The following is a 19,652-nucleotide window of genomic DNA, read 5'->3' as shown; positions in this document are numbered from 1 at the left end:
TGGGAAAGTGAGTAGCTAAGGGCTATAGTATAGTGACTTCCCACGACAAATCATTAGTCCTATTTTTGGACCTTCCGGCCCGCCATACCTGCCTGAGTCCTGCGTTGCCGAGCCTGTCATTCTACTGTTTGCCTGACATCTCAACCTGCACTTCCTCTACTATTGTGTTAATAAACACCAGTATTCACTTGCTATTGAATCCTTGACTTTTCCTTCGAGCCATGACACACACGGCAGATGTAGACCTGCGAAAGGATTATTGATATCTTAGATACTGTTGCCGTGGCAACACATCAAACTTTAATTTTCTTTTTGGATGCTTTTGATACTCCACATGCTTGAAAATGCATGAAACTCGACAGACACATCACATTTATTAGCCAGTAGACGTGCAAAGTTTCAAAAATGGGCGTGGTGAAGGGGCTCAGTAGCGCCACCTTTAGTCAAAAGTGTTAGTGTTAGATTTATCTACAGCAACAAAACTCGGTGTGTACTGTAGATGATTGAGTTTTCACTGTTACTGGCTGATTATAGTTACTTTGCAGTTCTCTTCCTGGTCACCAGGGTGCGCCGGCCTCAGATGAGGGCGTTAGAACAGCCATATAAGCCAGAGCTAGTAAAATAAGCGGTGGCCCTTTAACCCTCTGGGCCCTAAGGGTATTTTGGGGCCCTGGAGAAGTTTTGACATGCCCTGACATTTGTGCCTTTTACAGTTGCTTAAAAACATATTAATAGATAAAGTCTGATTACACTGCATTCAGCACAAACAGGGCTACAGTAAATATGCGAGCAACATGTACATAAAAGTTTTTAGTTTTGATCAAATAATGTTTATGCGTGGTTTTTGAAATAATAATAAGTTATGGGGTTCCATTTGTGCCAAAAAAGAGTCGACTGCTTTGTGCTTTGAACTATACATTTGTCCTTGACAACAGTCATTGCATAGTTGTTCAGATAAATTAGTATATGTTGATATGTATGTTCTCTGTTTATGTAATCTTGCTCTGTCATCTGGTTCCGTCATCTATCCAACTGTCATCTTGCTCTGTCGTCTTAACTGTCGTCTTTACCTCAACTGAATTACCCCGATCTTGCAGTTTTTTTTTTTTTTTTACAATGTTGCCAATTACAACTATGTCCCATTCAAAGAGGCTTTGATCTACCTCATTAATCAACATCTTGGATGCCCTTGAGGTAAGCTAAAACATACCAAAATTGTATTTCAAAGTGAACTATCCCTTTAAGGTTAACACACTTACTTGGGTAGGTGGTGAAACTAGTATGTGACTTGAGTCACTTAGCGCATCATGGCACATGGTTAGACACCTCTGAGCTAGAACAGAGTTTTAAAAAATGAATGCGGTTGATGTTCTGACATGTTTGTATAAAACAATCTTAAGACTGAATAAAAGAAAAAAGAAAATGTACAGCTGAAGATTTTTTTTTTGTAGTTTTAACTTTTAAATTTCATTAGCTTGTGGGTTATACACAAGTATATTTTTTTAGTTAGTAGATTTCTATTTAATTAAGTACCATTGGATCAAAATAATTAAGTACGGAGAAACTAAAAATGTGCGAGTGTTAAACAATATTTTTAAGCATGGTGCACTTCATTTTTAAAAAAAAAATAAAATTAAAATATTTAAGTTTGATTAGATTGTAACTTTAAAAAAAATCTAACTTAAAAAAAATTAAGTTAGTTACCTCAAAAGTTAATACGTAATCAGTTTCTGCAAAAGTTTTGAATACTATGAACTTATTGGGGTTTACAGTGTACATATTCCTTTAAGACATGATATAGCATCGGCTACTGGGTCCCAGAGCTTTCACATCGGCTACACTCAGCCTCGTACTGCTCGAGGAGCGATGCGGGGGAATGCTCACAACATCAAGAGACGGCGTTTTACTGCAGATCACATCGAATCCATTTGGATCAGAGTAGCCTGCAGGAAAACAACAAAATATATATTAGGTCAGTTGTAGCCTAATATCAACCCCATTTGCGCTCAATAATGCACTGTAAAAAAAAGGGAACTGGTAATTTTGGGCCAAGTCAATTTAGTGTAATTAAAATGTAAACGACAAAAAAATCCAAGTTGAAATGCAACAAAAATATTTTTTACAGTGCATTCGTTTTAAGGACATTTTCCATGAACTCAAAAACACAATGTAAATTATATAATACAGACAAACAACTGTAAAAAAAAAATAGATAGCCTATGGAAAATTCCTCACAATGGATATTGTGGCCTATTTTTAGGTTACTGATTTGTTTTAGACTTTAATCTTGTAACACTTACTGAGGGAGCGCCGCACGTTCTTCAGCTTCACTGCCGTCCCGGTCTTCGAAGCGTGAGAAAACGGAGATAGTTTTTCCATCGAAAAACTTACAATTCTGTGAAACTCCCTTCTCCCGCTCTGGATCACAGCAGTGAAATACTTGTTGTTCTTTCTGGAGTTTTTCGCTGGAGAAACGTTGTGTAGGGTAACCTTCTACGTCCCAGTCCTCTTCTTTCCGTTTCACAGGGCTGGCCATGGTCACCGCAGCTTCTTCTCCAGCGCTCGATCGGCAATGGTGCTGACACTGAGCCAGCAGAGTATAAAATGACCTAGTTACTTTGAACCTACATGATATCAAAAATACTTTATGTTGTTTATCTCGCAAAGTCACAAACTGCCCATTCTAGGAAAGACACAAAATAAATCTATCATGAATCTTAATGTTAATACTGCTACTGCAAAAATATGTAGTATACACTGGAGTATTCATACAGTGTATGTCTTTTAAATCATTCATGAGACACAGAGGGCTTAATCCTTCTGGATGGCATACCTCAGCTATGGCAGCATGACGCAGCAATTCGTCCCCATAGGGGACTTTAGAGAGCATGTACTCAACAGCTGCTGTGAAATATTTCCTTACATCCCTGAAGAAAGCTCCAAGAGGTAAGTTAGCTTAACTTTTGATAAATGTCTTTGTGTCATGTCCAATTGACAGCTCATCATCAGGCAGCTGGTGTTCACTGGATTTGTACAGAGTGGGTTGGCGTCCTCTCTTTACTTCTTCATCATTTCCACAACACACTCAGGTTTGCAGAAGGCCAAAAGCATTTTTTGCAACTGTAGCTCCAATATCTGCAGCAATATGGGCACACATGGCTCTTCTTTCTGCAGGTTCTGATTTGCGGTTTCAAATAAATACATAAATAAAGTCAGATTAAAATATGAGAAAATACATATTCAAATGTATTGCATTTAATACTTTGCCTCGAGAAAAGGCAGTAACACGTAGAGACCTTCCGCGCTGGTCAGATGCCGGACTTTGGGCCGATTGAGCGCGACCCTTACACTTGAATGATTGGTATCGGCCAGTCACGCTGACAAAAACACAGTAATCGGTATTGGCTGCAAAAATCCTGATCGGAGCATTCATAATGAAAACGTGCCAATATTTATCATTGAGGTGAAAAGATGTCTTGCGATATCTTCATGATGGAGTTGAGTTTTTGTAGTTAAACCTTTTACAGTGCTTGCATTATATTGTTCTGTCTTTTACTGCATATGATTATTAATAAAACATACACGCTGTGGTTTTCAGAGTAAGTAAGGTTGTGTTTCTTCCAGCGTCTCGGAGCAGAGTGGCTACTTTCACAGTAAATGCTGCTCCATACGAACTCAGTCTCTGCATGTGCTGTTTTCTAAGCTTCTAATAATGTGCTTTTGGGGACACATAAAGACTGACGCGCATTGTGTTTTATTGCTAAGTGTTGCAATGTTGTCATTTACATGTGTGGAGCACATTCATCTTTCGCCTACATTGTTTTGCATTTTGTTTTCACAAAATGCAGTGTTTCAACATCTCGAGAGCTAAGTGCATCATCAAACCCCTATTTTTTAAAGTGCAATTCAGGTGAGTAATGCGTTTCAGGTTGGAAAATAGCATCACATCCCTGTAATGCAAAGTATTCATATCACAAAACAGTCCAAACCTTTTAGACTTCTAAAATACTCACTGTTCTGTCGCTTCTTTTACACGGCCTTCAGCGTATGCCCTTGCAGCTTCTTCCACAAGGGCATCTGGATCTTGAAGGCTCCTCAGGTGGAGGGATGATCCAAGCAGTGCCAGCACACCTGAAGCTTCAGTCATGGCCTCCTGTGCTCCCTCCAGCGTCTCTTCATTCTGGATCTATATAGGCAAATGGCAATGAGACTTAAACCTACACTGGAAAAACTATACTATGATTTTTTTTTTTCATGGCAAGCGGCAGTCAATCCTGTATTGTGTCTAATCAGAAAATAATAATAAAAAAAAACTGCAAATTAGGCTAGCCACCATCTTGGTTCATAAATCATTAGGATAGCTTGAGAAAGATAACCTAATGAAATGATATTTAATAGGGGTGTAACAGTACACACACATGGCGGTTCGGTCCATACCTCGGTATTGAAGTCATGCTTCAGTTTGGGTTCAGTACAGCAGGGGAGAACATTTTTTACATAAAATTGCTTTTTATTTAAGAGTGTTTTTTGAACAAATTGTGTCCATCCATAGAAAATTTTGATTTAAATAATTAGATTTAGAAGTTAATGTCAATCCAATGTCAATCCTAATATCACATTTTTAAAGGTACATTTTGGCCTGTTATACACCAAATAAACAAATCAGCAATAAGTATCAGAATTTCTATCTCAGTCTGTCAGTGAAACACTTTAGCTTTTAAAAACTACTAAAACCTTCTAACTTAAAGCTGTTAAAACGACTTCACACTTTCTGGTCAGGCTTTCTTAAAGCTGCAGTCCATAACTTTTGGCGCTCTTGTGGTTAATAAACAGAACTGCACGCGTCTGCCAGAACACACTTTAACTGGAGCTACTTCTCTCTGTTTATGTCTATGTTGAGTCACACAGGTACTGTGCTCCTCCGCAAGGTCTAAAACAGTCTCAATATAAACCGTACTGTAGTGATTCAGGATAAGACAAAAACACCTTTTGGAAAATTGATTCATGATGTACTCACTCATTATACAAGTTTTCAACACGCACACAAAAGTTACAGGCCGCAGGTTTATGCAAACCTCAAACTTTGATGAACTTTTAAAAAAATCTAGATTAATGTGAAAACCTACCAATGCCCTGGCCTCTTCTACAATTTGTAAATTTTGATCTCTTACTTTTTGAAGCATCTGCTTCAGTTCACAATCATCTATTTCTTCAATCTCAACAAGAGGACTGGGACAATGGGAGAGGAGACTCCACAGTCTTTCAGAAAAAAATGATGGTGTAATGCCACCATGTATTACAGAAAGAGCCAACATCTTCCCAATAACTTTGTATTCGCCTGACTGCACAGCTGAAAGAAACAACTTTACAGATTTGCTAAACTTTTTGACTTTTGACAGTGAACAGTGTTTTTTACCACAAGAAACCAAAGTCAGATTCTTCGATTCATCAGCTCCACAAAAGTATGGGCTGTTTTTCAGCTCCAGAATCAGCAGTCTGAAGAACTCTCTTGTGGCCCTACATCGTCAACTCCTTCTCCGGTGTTTTCCGTATCCACGAATACGACATTCAGCCTCTTGTTCGGTGAAAAATGTTGCCGACTGAATGCCCTTAAGGCACTTGATAAAACAGTGTCTCTCATTAGGCAAGGCAAGGCAAGGCAAGGCAAGTTTATTTATATAGCACATTTCATACACAATGGCAATTCAAAGTGCTTTACATAGAAGAAATTAAAATAATAAAAAGAAACAAGAATAATTAAAACAGTTTAGAAAAATAAAATGAAATACAATACAGTACAGTCGGACGAACAGCGGCACAGTGCTCATTCAGTAAATGCACAGCTAAACAGAAGAGTTTTGAGTCTGGATTTGAATGTGACCACTGTAGGAGCACATCTGATCTCTTCTGGAAGCTGGTTCCAGCTGCGGCTGGCATAATAGCTAAAAGCAGACTCACCATGCTTAGAGTGAACCCTTGGTATTTCTAGCTGATATGATCCTAATGATCTGAGTGATCTGTTGGGTTTATATTCAGTGAGCATATCTGCAATGTATTGAGGTCCTAGGCCATTGAATGATTTATATACCAGTAATAATACTTTGAAATCAATCCTAAATCTAACTGGGAGCCAGTGTAAAGACCTGAGGACTGGTGTGATATGTTCATATTTTCTGGTTCTGCTCAGAATCCTGGCGGCAGCGTTCTGTATGAGCTGCAACTGTCTTATGGTCTTTTTGGGAAGGCCAGTGAGGAGTCCATTACAATAATCCACCCTGCTGGTGATGAAAGCATGCACAAGTTTCTCTAAGTCTTGTCTGGAAACAAAGCATCTAATTCTTGCAATATTTTTCAGATGATAGTATGCTGATTTAGTTATTGCTTTGACATGACTACTGAAACTAAGGTCTGACTCTAGTGTCACACCAAGATTCCTGACTTGATTTTTAGTTGTTTGACCCCTAGAGAGAAGGTATGCGTTCACCTTGAGAACCTCATCTTTGTTTCCAAACGCAATAACTTCAGTTTTGTCTTTGTTTAATTGAAGAAAGTTTTGACACATCCAACTGTTGACCTCATCAATGCATTGGCACAGGGAGTCAATGGGGCTGTAATCGTTAGGCGATAGGGCTAAGTACAGCTGTGTGTCGTCTGCATAGCTGTGGTAAGCAATTTGGTTGTTTCTCATTATTTGGCTCATTGGGAGCATATACAGGTTGAACAGGAGTGGCGCAAGAATTGAGCCTTGAGGGACTCCGCATGTCATGGATGTCCACTCAGACTTATGGTCTCCTATACTCACATAATAACCTCTCCCATCTAAGTATGACCTGAACCATTTTAGGACTATCCCAGAAAGCCCCACCCAGTTTTCCAGCCTGTCAAGAAGTATGTTGTGATCGACAGTGTCAAATGCAGCACTGAGGTCGAGTAGTACCAGCACTGATAATTTGCCTGAATCAGTATTTAAGCGAATATCGTTTATTATCTTTATGAGCGCTGTCTCTGTGCTGTGATGCGGTCGGAAACCAGATTGAAAATTATCAAAGTATCCATTCGAGCTTAAGAATTTGTTCAGCTGATTGAAGATAACTTTTTCAATGATCTTGCCTATGAAAGGAAGATTTGAGATCGGTCTATAGTTGCTTAATATGGTCTTATCCAGATTGTTCTTTTTCAGGAGGGGCTTGACAACTGCAGTTTTCAGGGAGTTTGGAAAACTCCCAGAGAGAAGTGAGGCATTTACCACTTCTAGAAGATCTGCTTCTAAACTGTTTAACACACTTTTGAAAAAAGATGTGGGAAGTGTGTCAAGAGCGCATGTTGATGTTTTAAGGTGCTGTACGGTTTCTACCAAAATTTTGCCATCAATTTTTTTGAAATCAGACAAAGTTACTACTTTTTCAGGTGGTCTGATCTGTCTGACCCCAGCACAACTCAAGGATGTGCTGATCACCTTTCTGATATTATTGATTTTGTCAGAGAAGAAAGAAGCAAACTCACTGCACTTGCTGTTTGAGAGCATTTCACTGGGAATCTGGCTTGGGGGGTTTGTCAGTCTCTCTACAGTAGCAAAAAGAGTGCGTGTGTTGTTTAAATTGCGGTTTATAATATTTGAGAAGAAAGTCTGTCTAGCTTTGCCTAGTTCCATATTGAAAGCATGAAGGCTGTCTTTGTAGATGTTATAATGAACTACAAGTTTTGTCTTCCGCCACATGCGCTCTGCTTTTCTGCATTGTCTTTTCATATTTTGCACTGCTGTTGAGTTTCTCCAAGGTGCTTTTTGTCTGCCACTCTTCTTCCTGACTTTCACAGGAGCAATATCATCAATTGCACTTTTAACTTTTGAGTTAAAAGAATCAAGGAGAAAATCAACAGAGTCAGCAGATATGCTTGGTGTTAAGGATATAGCCTTCATAAATAGTACACTAGTGTTCTCATTTAAGCATCTCTTCTTGACAGACTCAGATCTAGCTTCAGTGGCAGGAGAGATCAATATATCAAAGAAAATACAGAAATGATCAGACAGTGCTACATCCTTAATAACAATCGATGAGATGTTTAGACCCTTACTGATAAGTAAATCTAGAGTGTGTCCATGATTGTGTGTGGGTCCATGTACATGCTGAGTCAGATCAAAAGTTTTTAAAACAGTTTTGATTTCTTTTGCCATATTGTTTTCTGCATTATCTATGTGAATGTTAAAATCTCCAGCAATGGCAAAACAGTCAAGCTCTGAGGTAATTGTTGATAACAGTTCTGTAAATTCCTCAGCAAAGGCTGGAGAGTATTTTGGAGGCCTGTAAATAATGATGAGTAAAATGCGTGGAGCACCTTTTAATACAATACCCAGATATTCGAAAGACGTGTAGTTCCCAAATGATATTTGCTTACATTGATAGATATCTTTAAAAAGAGCAGCTAGACCCCCACCTCTTTTAACAGCTCTGCAGACACTCATAAAAGTAAAGTTAGGAGGGGCTGTTTCATTGAGGATTGTTGCACTGCAGCTGTCTTCTAGCCAGGTTTCATTTAGAAGCATAAAATCCAGGTTGTTTGTGGTTATTAAGTCATTGACTAGAAGTGATTTATTTTTAAGTGAGCGGATGTTTAAAATTGCTAACTTAACAGTCTTACTTTTTTTCCCTACACCAATCTTAGTTAGACGTGCAATAGGCACCAGATTAGTTGAGTTTGCTGTACGGCTATTGAAGGCCTTAGACTTTCTATCTTGTAATAGAACAGCAATAGAGAAAGATACAGGCACACTGGGTTCCCGCTTGTTCTGTAAACATTTGAGAAAGTTACTGTTATCAAAGCGGGGACCCGACATACATCACTGAGAGCTGGTATCAGTTGTTTTTGGTTCACCTCGAGCAGATGGAGGAGGGTGTGGGCCCTGGCGTTGTGGCAGAGGCCGAAGAGCTCTCACAGAGGCAGGGGGAGGGCGAGCTGGGCCTGCAGGCTTTGGTGGTAGCGGTGCCCGACGTTTTTTGGTTGATATCTGGGGGCTTGCAGCAAAAGAGTGTGATAGTCTGGTTCCAGCATGCACAAGTTCTTCCATTTTCTGTGAGAAGCACAGGAGTGGAGTTGCTGGCGAGAGGGAGAACGTGTCTGGTGAAAGGGGCTGTTGCTCTGGTGTTATAGGAGGCTGTGATATGCTGTCCTGGCTTCCCTGGCTGTTTTCCAGGAAGTCGTCCTTGGGTGCTGAATCTTGGAGCAGTTCTGATGTGTCTGTCTGTGGTGAGCTCTGTGGGCATGGCTCAGCTGAGATTGTGTCCGTGAGCAGAGGTTGTTGTGGCTCAGTGGTGTTATCATTGTCCTTGTGTGATATGTCAACATCATGAAGTGAAGTCCTGTGGTCATTCATACTGTGTCCAGGTGTGTGTGTGCCGTTCTGATTGAGTGGATTGGCACACACTGCAGAAGGATGATTGAGGGAGAAGTAGATGTTGTCCTTTAACACTCTTGAACCAAGTTTGTTTGGGTGATGGCCATCCCGATGAAATAGTTGTCTCTGACTCCAGAAGAGATTGAAGTTGTCAATGAAGTTTACTCCTTTTATATTGCAGGTTTTTTGCAGCCATGTATTAATCCCAAGCAACCGTGAAAACCTGTTTGTTCCTCTTGCTGGGAGTGGTCCACTGATGAATGTCTGAACTTTCAGTTTTTTAAGTGTTTCAAAAAGTTCATTGAAATCCTTCTTAAGGAGTTCTGACTGCTCTTTATGAATGTCATTCTTCCCCACATGAATGATGAGTCGATTTGCAGTCTTATGTTTCATTAGAATGTTCTGAAGTTCCCTGTTTATATCAGAAGTTGTTGCTTGTGGAAGGCAGCATGTAGTTGTATCCCTGCAGCTAATGTTTCTGATTATGGAGTCCCCCACTATCAGAGTCCTGGGCTCGGCTGAGCTCTGAGCTGAGTGCCGCTGTCTGCTCGACCTTGAGCGCCAGTTAGCGTCAGTGTTAGCTACTGGCTGATACAGTCTGTGTTCGATCACATTCATCACGTTTGGGGATTCCTCATTTACATTCATTAGTACTTCAAATCTGTTCTCAAGATGTATAGGTGTTGGTGGGAGACCAGTGTTTGCAGTCTTTGTCAGAGCTGTATCTGGGGTAGAGGATGCTACTGCGGTAATATGTGAGGCTCGTGACAATCTGATGTCTCGAGTGCCTTTGGGTCTCGCTCCCTGTTTGTGCCATCGATTCGTAAGTCGATCGGCTTGTTTCTCTACCTGTCGAGGAGCACTAGTTTCATGGGACTCACCGGCTATATGCTGAGGGCGTCCATGACGAAGCTCTGTTGTGTGTTCCGTCTGGTTTGGTGGTCCCGTAAATAACTTTGTTTCAAGAACTGCAATCCTTTGTAAAAGTCTGTGGCAGTTAGTGCAGCAAGTAGATTCCAGAAGAGGCATTTTCTCTCTTATCCTTGTAGGCAGTTGTGTTTTCCTTTCCCCGGAATGTAAGCTGGTCGGGTAGAAGAATTCTGCGTTTTTGTAGTAATCCAAACTTTGTCGTTTGAGCACTGTGCTGATTTGCTGAAGTTAAAATTAGGTGATAAAAGGAGCTCAAATTATAAAAGTATAGAAGATAAAATATAAAAGCGATAGAGCAAAGCGCGGAGCAGTAAGCAAGAGCGTCCGAACAGTAGCTGAGCAGGAAGTGCATTACATTTATGTAATTGGACAATGGTGGAGGACCAGCATCCAGCCTCCTTAAGACATTATCCAAATCTGGCCTGTGAGGAAATAGTTACATTTTACAAAGTTATGTATTCGGTTAGTAGACATAATTAAAGTAATGGTTCACCTCAGCCAGCGGGTGGAGTGATGCGGTCGCCAGCGGTGGAGTGATGCGGTCGCCAGCGGGTGGAGTGATGCGGTCGCCAGCGGGTGGAGGCCAGTGGGTGGAGTGAAGCGGTCGCCAGCGGGTGGAGTGATGCGGTCGCCAGAGGGTGGAGTGATGCGGTCGCCGGCGGGTGGAGGCCAGAGGGTGGAGTGATGCGGTCGCCGGCGGGTGGAGTGATGCGGTCGCCAGCGGGTGGAGTGTTCTGTAGCATGGTGTGCTGGTTAAGGATGGGGAAAGACTGTGAGGGGGGGGCATCAGAGATGAGGAGGAGGGCCCTGGCAGGAGTTCCTTGGGAGGAGGTTAATCTTTCTGCCAGTAAAGTTGTAGTTCTTTTAATCTGGCGTAGTAATTCGCGCATGTCTTCATCTGAAATGTAAAAATACATACACGAATTAAAAACATGTAAATTATTACATAAAAAAACCCACTTTATTTATTATATTGGTTTACATTTTAACTTCAAAAGATGGTTCACTCTAAAATGAAAAAAATCTCCTTAAATGCTTTCAGAATCTTTAACTTTTAAATGTATTTTGTTTCTATATTTTTATATTAACATAGTTAATGACAGTATATTTATTGAACAGAAATGAATTATTTTATTTATCAAAATACATTTTGTATAAGATTTGTAAAAAAAAAATAAACAAACCACTTTTATGATTTATTTTCACACAAATCTGTTGATCTGTAAATGTTCAATACAAACAGATTTTTTTGTGCAACCATACGTTATCGTTATTACGAGAAAAAGAGGTCGTTATTACAAACATTTTTTGCTGTTTTAACGACATAACATCGTTATGACGACATAAGATCTCATTATTACAACATAATTGAGTGGAAAAAATAATATGTATGTGGCAGCAATGCGTCACCGTATAAAATAAATAAATAAAGTGTATCAAAAAGTCTGATATTATGCTTTGTAATGTAGAGAAGGAAATTGAAGTTTCATACACATAAATACATAAAAATATAATGGCAGTGTCATATAGTTATCAATCATACAACTGTAACGGTAAAGAACGACGGATTCAAATGCAAGTAAAAAGTGTTTATTGATCTCAGTAGCTGGAGGGTGAAATGTCCGGAAGTCTCTCCTGGTGGCGCAGGGACGCTGATGGGCAACCCGATCCAGGATAAACATGGTGGTGTGAAGATGTCCGAAACGGAACTCAGATGCACCAAAGTCCGAACAGGAACTCAGAAGCACCGCCCACACCAGAAGAGGCTTCCGAGGATCGCCAGCAGCGCGGACAGACGGGAGTACAATTCCACTGGAAACAGGAAACAGGCAGTGGACGAAACACACCGTGAACAACTCCACAACGATCTGACAAAGACAAGACGAAAACGTTAAGTTATGCATATAACTGCTGTTCCCAGAAGGAGGGAAACGAGGTACAACACATAAGACTATGGGATATCGCGCTCTAGCGCCATCTGCTGAAGACACCTTTATTCACGCCTGAAAGGCAAATGACGCATGACGACGTGGGCGGGGCCACCTGCCCACAGCATATTAATGCAGTCGTATGCGTCATACCCTTTGTTCAGTCCAGCTCTTCACCGAGCCTCCGACTGTGCGGGGCCCAGAGGTGTTGTACCTCGTTTCCCTCCTTCTGGGAACAGCAGTTATATGCATAACTTAACGTTCCCATTCAGTCGGTCAACTCGGTACAACACATAAGACTATGGGACATATATTCACGCCCTGCCAAGTCGCTGAACTAAACGTAAGGGGCCAGCACCGCCACATGACCCCTTTTTCAAGAGAGTGAGGGTCCTTGGTCTAAAGTCCCTGCAGTAAGCACAGACCGAGCCACTGTCAAAGCAGTGACATCTAGTCGGTAAAACCGAACAAATGTGTGTGGTGATGCCCAACTGGCTGCCGCACAAATATCTTCTACTGACACCCCTCTAAACAACGCCCATGACGTTGCCATGCCTCTTGTAGAATGCGCCCGCACCCCTGCTGGTGGAGCTAATCCTTTACTTTTGTATGCAATTGAAATCGCCTCTACGATCCAATGCGAAAGACGCTGTTTAGACAGCGGTTTCCCACGAACTGGGTTGGCAAAACACACAAAAAGTTGGTCGGATGAACGCATTGCTTGCGTCTGCTCAATATACCTGCGTAAAATTCGCACAGGGCATAACGCATGGAGTCTCCTGTCTTCCTCCGAGTCAATCGAGAGCGAACTATATGTTCCTGACATAACTTTTGGTGTATACGCCGCGTTCGGGCGCAACAGCACTTTAGACCCATCCAGTGCAAACTGGATGCATGAGGGATGCTCTGACAGCGCATGAAGATCACCGATGCGCTTTGCTGACGCCAGCGCGAGCAATAGGGCTGTTTTATAAGACAGTATCCTTAGATCCAATGATTCTAAGGGCTCAAATGGAGGTTCACACATAGCCTCCAAAACCACAGTTAGGTCCCATGATGGTATCATCGACTTTGTAACGGGCTTCAGCCGCTTCGCTCCTTTAAGGAACCGAACGGCCAGCGGGTGCGCGCTCGGCGCGGACCCATTAATACCCTCGTGACAGGCCGAAATGGCTGCTAAATAAACCTTCAGTGTGGAATGTGAGCGACCTTCTTCAAACAATTCCTGCAGAAAAGTTAATATTCCTGCAATCGGGCATTGAAAAGGTGATAATGACTTTTGTCCGCACCACTGTTCAAATATGCGCCATTTCGACGCGTAAAGCCCCCTTGTTGATGGTGCTCTAGCACTTTGTATCGTGGCCACAACATTAATTGGGAGCCCTGCTGCTACTAGATTCACCCTCTCAGCGGGTAGGCCCATAGATGCCACAGTTCCGGCCGGGGGTGTAGAATCTGTCCTTCTGCCTGGGACAGCAGGTCCCTGCATTGGGGAAGACACCATGGTGTCCCGGTCAGCAGTGTCATGATACCTGCGTACCATGTTTTCGTTGGCCAGCACGGGGCTACCAAAATTAGTGACAGACCCTCCTGACGCACTCTGTCCAGAGTGGGCTGTATCAGATCTACCGGCGGAAACGCATATAGTAGAGTTTTGGGCCATACATGAGACAGCGCGTCCACCCCCAGCGGGGCGCTGCTGTTTATTATCGAGAAAAACAGCGGGCAGTGCGTGTTTTCCCTGGACGCAAAAAGATCGACCTCGGCCCTGCCGAACCGATCCCAAATCTGCGCCACTATTCTCGGGTGCAGACGCCATTCCCTGACCTGTGGTCCTCCCCGGGATAGCAGGTCTGCACCGCCATTCAGGTGGCCCGGGACATGCACTGCCCTGAGTGACGCTAAGTGTTCGCTGGCCCATATTAGGAGTGCATGTGTTAGTTGCAGCAGTGGAAGAGAGCGTGTGCCCCCTTGTCTGTTTATATATGATATTACCGTCGTGTTGTCCGTTCTGACTAACACATGTTCGCCGTGCAGATGCTGCACAAAGTGTTTCAGTGCCAAAAGAACTGCCTGCAATTCCAAATAATTTATATGGCGCCCCTTCAGTGTTGACGACCATTCTCCTCTCACAGAATTCCCCTTGCATAGGGCTCCCCATCCATGTAGGGATGCATCTGTCGTCACTACTACACGTGACGTAACCCTGCCTAGAGGGATTCCCTCTGTCAATAGACTCGGGGATCCCCAGGGAACCAGAGCTCGAACGCACGCTGGCGTTATCGTTACTTGTCTGTTTAAATGCCGTGTGACATTTAGACCAGTGCTCAGCGCCCATCTCTGGAACGCACGCATAAAGAGGAGACCGAGTCGAACGACTGTTATTATTGAGGCCATCAACCCCAGCAGCCTCAACACTGTGTGAAAACGTATTCGCCGTCCTAGTCGGAAGAGACTCAGGCAGTTGCGAAAATTCTCGGCTCTTTGAAGTGACAGCGTAGCTGTGTTCTTTACTGAATCGATCTCTAAACCGAGATATGAAATCCGCTGACACAGAACTAGGGAGCTCTTCTTGAGATTTATTAAAAATCCCAGATCTCGCAGGTGGGAGACAAGGGTCTGTGTTTGCAATACTGCTTGTTCCCTGGTATCCGCGGCCAGGAGTAGATCGTCCAAATAGGCGAATACTCTCATGCCTTGATGACGCAGCGGAGTCAGTGCCGCTTCTGCACACTTCGTGAATATGCGCGGTGCCAGGGACAACCCGAACGGCAGGACTTGAAATTCGTATACCGTCCCCTCGAAGGAGAACCTCAGAAATTGTCTGTGATCTGGGTGAATTGTGACATGGAAATACGCATCGGTCAAATCCACCGATGTGTACCATTCCCGGGGACGCAGAGAGGATAGTAGATGACGTACTGTGAGCATTTTGAATTTGTAACGTCTGAGGTGTTTGTTCAACTGCCGTAAATCCAAAATCGGGCGTAAGCCCCCACTTTTCTTTGGGAGGAGGAAGTAACGACTGTAAAACCCTTCCTCCGTTTTTCCCTGTGGAACCACCTGAATTGCAGCTTTGCTGAGAAGAACCCGAATTTCTTCTCTTAATACTGGGGAAGCCTCCCCCGACACTGATGTCGTAATTACCCCGCCGAAACGGGGGGGGCGTGAGAGGAACTGCAGCCGATAACCGCACTGAATCGTGCGAAGAACCCATGGAGTTGGTGCGCATGCGCGCCACCGTTCCAGGTTGACAGCAAGGATTCCCGGCATCACCGGGGAAACCCCCATCTCTCTTATTGAGCATTGCTGGATATTGGATATCCCTGCCTTTTCCCCCTTTGACAACACATGGTTTATTTTTGAGTTTGGTGGTTTCAACACACTTTGATTGTTCTGACAAATCAATACATGAGGCATTGCATGATTGTTTTGACAAATCATAACACGAGGCATTGAATGCTGAACACAAAGTTTCTTTATTGAAATTGAACTTAAAACTGAACCCGCTCTTTTGCAAGGTCTCTTTTTCACTGAGAGAAGAATGCGGCTGCCTCTGGGCCGATGATCCTCCCCCGCCTGCAAGCTAGGAATTTGGCCGTCCCCTCCTTTCTGCGGAGAAAAATTTCCCTTTCGCTGGGGGCGGGTCTTTCTTCCCCGACCCCGCCTGCTGTTTAGGTTGTGGGTACGTTCGCCTAGGTTTAGCCTCCCAAGCATTGTGTCTCGGCGCTGCTACAGCAGCCGGTCTCTTAGCTGGCGGCGGTCGAGACGACACCCTAAACCCTGGCTGAGTGGGTGATTGTGTTGGTCTATTAAACCTTCTGGGCATTGAACCCCTGAGAGATTCTGCTTGTTTTTTTGAATTTTCAAATCGTGCTTGAAACGCGTCAAGACCCTCACCAAATAGACCCGTGGTAGAGATTGGTGCGCCGAGGAACGCATTCCGATCTCGTTCCGGCAGGTTCGCCAGAGTCAACCATAGATGGCGCTGAGCCACCACTGTACTGGCCATCGCATGACCTAACGATACCAACGCGCAACGTGTTGTGCGCAGTATATAATCAGCGGTGGATCTCACCTCCCCCATGAGCTCGTCACACGGTCTTCCCTCTGACATAGCCTCGCTTAGCTCCCCCAAGCAGATAGCCTGATACGTTTGTAGCAGGGACATTGTGCTCAAGGCTCTAGCCATGCAGGCCTGATCACTATAAATCCTGCTAAGCTGTCTGTACGAGAACCTACACGGTCCTGACGGGAGAGTGGGGATGCCCGCGATACCGCTATTATGCATTGGAGCCAAGTACGTCGCAAGCGAATGCTCCATTGGTGGAGCTGACATTAACCCAGCTTCCTGTGCACCTTCGAGGTCGGTGAACTTACTCATACCCGACACCGGGGAAAGAGTAGACATGGGTTTCGACCATGAAGATGTAAGCTCTGCTATACAGTCTGGGTAAATCGGCAGATGTGTTCTTACCACAGTTTGAACCTGAGATAAATAGAACCCGCCGAAACGTGAGCTTTTCTGAACCGGGGGAGGGGCAGGCCACTCCACTGTCAGCTTTGCTGCCGCCCTTCGATATAGTTCAAGGAAGGGCTCCTCCATAAACTCACTTCCCCCCGTCGCCTCGGAGAGTGAGGGGGAAGCCATGACCTGCTCCGGCTGAAGACTATCGTCAAAGAACTCTTCGCCCGCTTCTAGCGAGACAGAGTCCTCCTCCCGACACTCCAATGAAGCTATCAGGGGAACATTATTAAAATCCTCTATAACCTCCCCGGCTTCCATACGGTCGCCCCAAGTATCTGTAGTTTCCTCAAAACCAGCTAGTGCCGTATCTGGAGCAGTACCTGAAGACAGAAGCGGACCGTGTCTATCCGCTGTACTCTCGAGCACTCGTTCAACAAACGCTACACGTCGAGTGTCGAACGACGAAGCTGTCGGCAGTGTATACATGTTCCCGTGTTGGAGAGAGCCAGCTTAGCGTGGACAATCCCCAAACATACCGGGCAGTGCTCGTGTGTATCTTTTTCAGACAACAAGTAGCCACATGCCATTGGACATGGGCGAGAATTCTTATTGTTAGCCATTTTTCCCAGAGAAAAATAATTAATTAGCTCTTAGTTAGCAATGCTAAACTTATGCTTTTTAACACTTTTCTCTGTTGTGCCTTTCAATAGGAATCACCACCGTGGGCGCTTTTTTTCCTATGAAGATTGTGGCGTGATGGCGTTCTAGCAGCACGGTGAAGAGCTGAAGAACAAAGGGTATGACGCATACGACTGCATTTATATGCTGTGGGCAGGTGGCCCCGCCCACGTCGTCATGCGTCATTTGCCTTTCAGGCGTGAATAAAGGTGTCTTCAGCAGATGGCGCTAGAGCGCGATATCCCATAGTCTTATGTGTTGTACCGAGTTGACCGACTGAATGGGAACAGTGAGTATAGGCGCCGCTGATCAGCTACAGCTCGCGCGGATAATCAGAGTTAAGCGACCGCGCCCACCACACACACACACACACACACACACACACACACACCACAACACAGCGCGAGAAAGAGTCAGCGAATTCATGAACCGTGACAACAACTGCATGACCAACTTCTGTAACTACAAGTAGGCTATATCTTATGATACTGATAACAATACTCCACCCTTTTCATTTCCTTTCTCATACTATGGTGATATGAAATAATGTCATATATCATAAATGATTTAATTCATAATTCATTCCTCTACCTGAAACCTGACCCTCCAGCTGTTGATAATCGACTTTAATGTTGTGAAATGTGGGGTCGTTCATGCGTTAGTCTAAAGACCAGCTTAATTTAGCAAAACATTAAGTTCAGGGACATTGTGAGTCACAGGCTAATGTTTTTTGTACAGCTTTACCAGTTTTTTAAATGACACTGACGCCATTATATGAGAACTGAAGACATCACTGTTTATGAGTGGCTGCATAGATTATGAACTAAAATAATATGTTTTCTACAACAGAAATGAACCATCACTGAACTCACTTAAGCTGGACTATGACTCTCTTTTCTTCTAGATCTGCTCTACAAGCGAAACCGTCTGTGTTGCATTAGTGTCCTGTTATCACTGTAAAGCTGCTTTTCTTCAGTCTGTATTGTAAAAGCACAAGGCCTATATAAATAAAGGTGACTTGACTGAATCACATGAGATGCACTGAATGAAACAGCTTCCTTCCTACACCGAGTAAGAACACAGTTTCTATCATGTATGCCTATGAAAGATGATCAAGCCATTGGGAATAGGTTTGGGGCAGGGCGACCCGCAGGTGCAGTCGTAGCGCGATGACCTGTTTGATTGATCAGATACGGAGTTGACGTTGTAACACACATGCTCGTGGTATATTTTGATGATGTCATAACTGCATGCTGTAATAACAGAAATTTTGCTTTGTTTTTTTGCACTCTCGTTTGATTAATACAGTAAATGGTTCATTAGTTCAACATGCTGCGCTGTAGTAGGTTTAGATTACGTAATGAACGTTATTATGATTAAGTAAGAGTTAGCAGTAGGCTAGCCTATAACTTGATGTTTATGTCTGTAAATGTAAAGGCTTTAATGTTTAAGTTTAAATTCATCCACCACGATAGCCAGAACATGTTTTTCTCCCTACTGGTGGCTTCAATTATGCATTTTGTATTTTATCTCCAATGACACTGCCCACATTAGTTTTGTATTATTGTAATCAATTATAATAAGTTTGCACGCACCACTGTAACATGACAAATATGCAGAAGTTACATTATAACTAGTTGATTAGGATATTCATCACTCTGACGGCGTTAGTTATTAGCGGAGTTAGCGTAATTTGTAATTTCCCATATACATAATGCCCTTGCATTTTATATGATTCTAATATAGCCAAGATAAAAAATTAAAATGACATTAAAATGAAAGAAAATATGGGTTAACATGACTAATAATGCCTCAGTCAAGTCAAATGAATTTTTATTCATTAGTTGCTTTTCACACCATTGTCTAAAATGCTCAAAACAATAACATAACTCAATTTCCAAATATTCAGAAGGAAAAAGTCTGCCTAGATAGAGATTTAGCAGTCTCTGGATAACGGCACAGCGCTGTTTTTAATTTTCAAGTGTATTGTAGGCTAATTAATATCTTTTGTTATCAACGTATAATAATTACTTGTAGAGCACTCAATGCTATTGTGTCTTTAGTCATTAGCAACGTTGATCTTTATATAGGGATTTCATTTGCATTAAAAAAATCAGTCTACAAATTGTATTCATAACAGACTAAGTTAAACAAATTAAACAATTAATAATAATACATAGGCTATTAAAAATACAACGCCATCATTGATTAAATAAAGTTTAAATACGCTATAGTTACTGATTTAAAATCACAGAAT

At 42.8% G+C, this 19,652-nt stretch overlaps 1 protein-coding gene and 1 pseudogene across 2 annotated transcripts in view; one reads left to right on the top strand and one right to left on the bottom strand.

Moving 5' to 3' along the window:
- Nucleotides 1-19,652, bottom strand: part of LOC309504515 (uncharacterized protein) — a 228,065-nt gene that overhangs the window by 24,011 nt on the left and 184,402 nt on the right. The gene's annotated exons all lie outside the window — the stretch shown is intronic.
- The window catches only part of LOC309504504 (NACHT, LRR and PYD domains-containing protein 3-like), an 82,791-nt pseudogene continuing 80,854 nt past the window's right edge, over nucleotides 17,716-19,652 (top strand). Inside the window, exon 1 of the transcript XR_014211818.1 lies at nucleotides 17,716-17,863. The product of XR_014211818.1 is annotated as an NACHT, LRR and PYD domains-containing protein 3-like (transcript). The remainder of the gene's footprint in view (nucleotides 17,864-19,652) is intronic.

The sequence above is a fragment of the Leuciscus leuciscus genome (assembly GCF_965113295.1).
Source record: "Leuciscus leuciscus genome assembly, chromosome: 8".
Taxonomy (NCBI): Eukaryota; Metazoa; Chordata; class Actinopteri; order Cypriniformes; family Leuciscidae; genus Leuciscus; species Leuciscus leuciscus.
The sequence above is the reverse complement of the archived record's forward strand: the minus strand, read 5'-3'. Positions and strand labels throughout refer to the sequence as shown.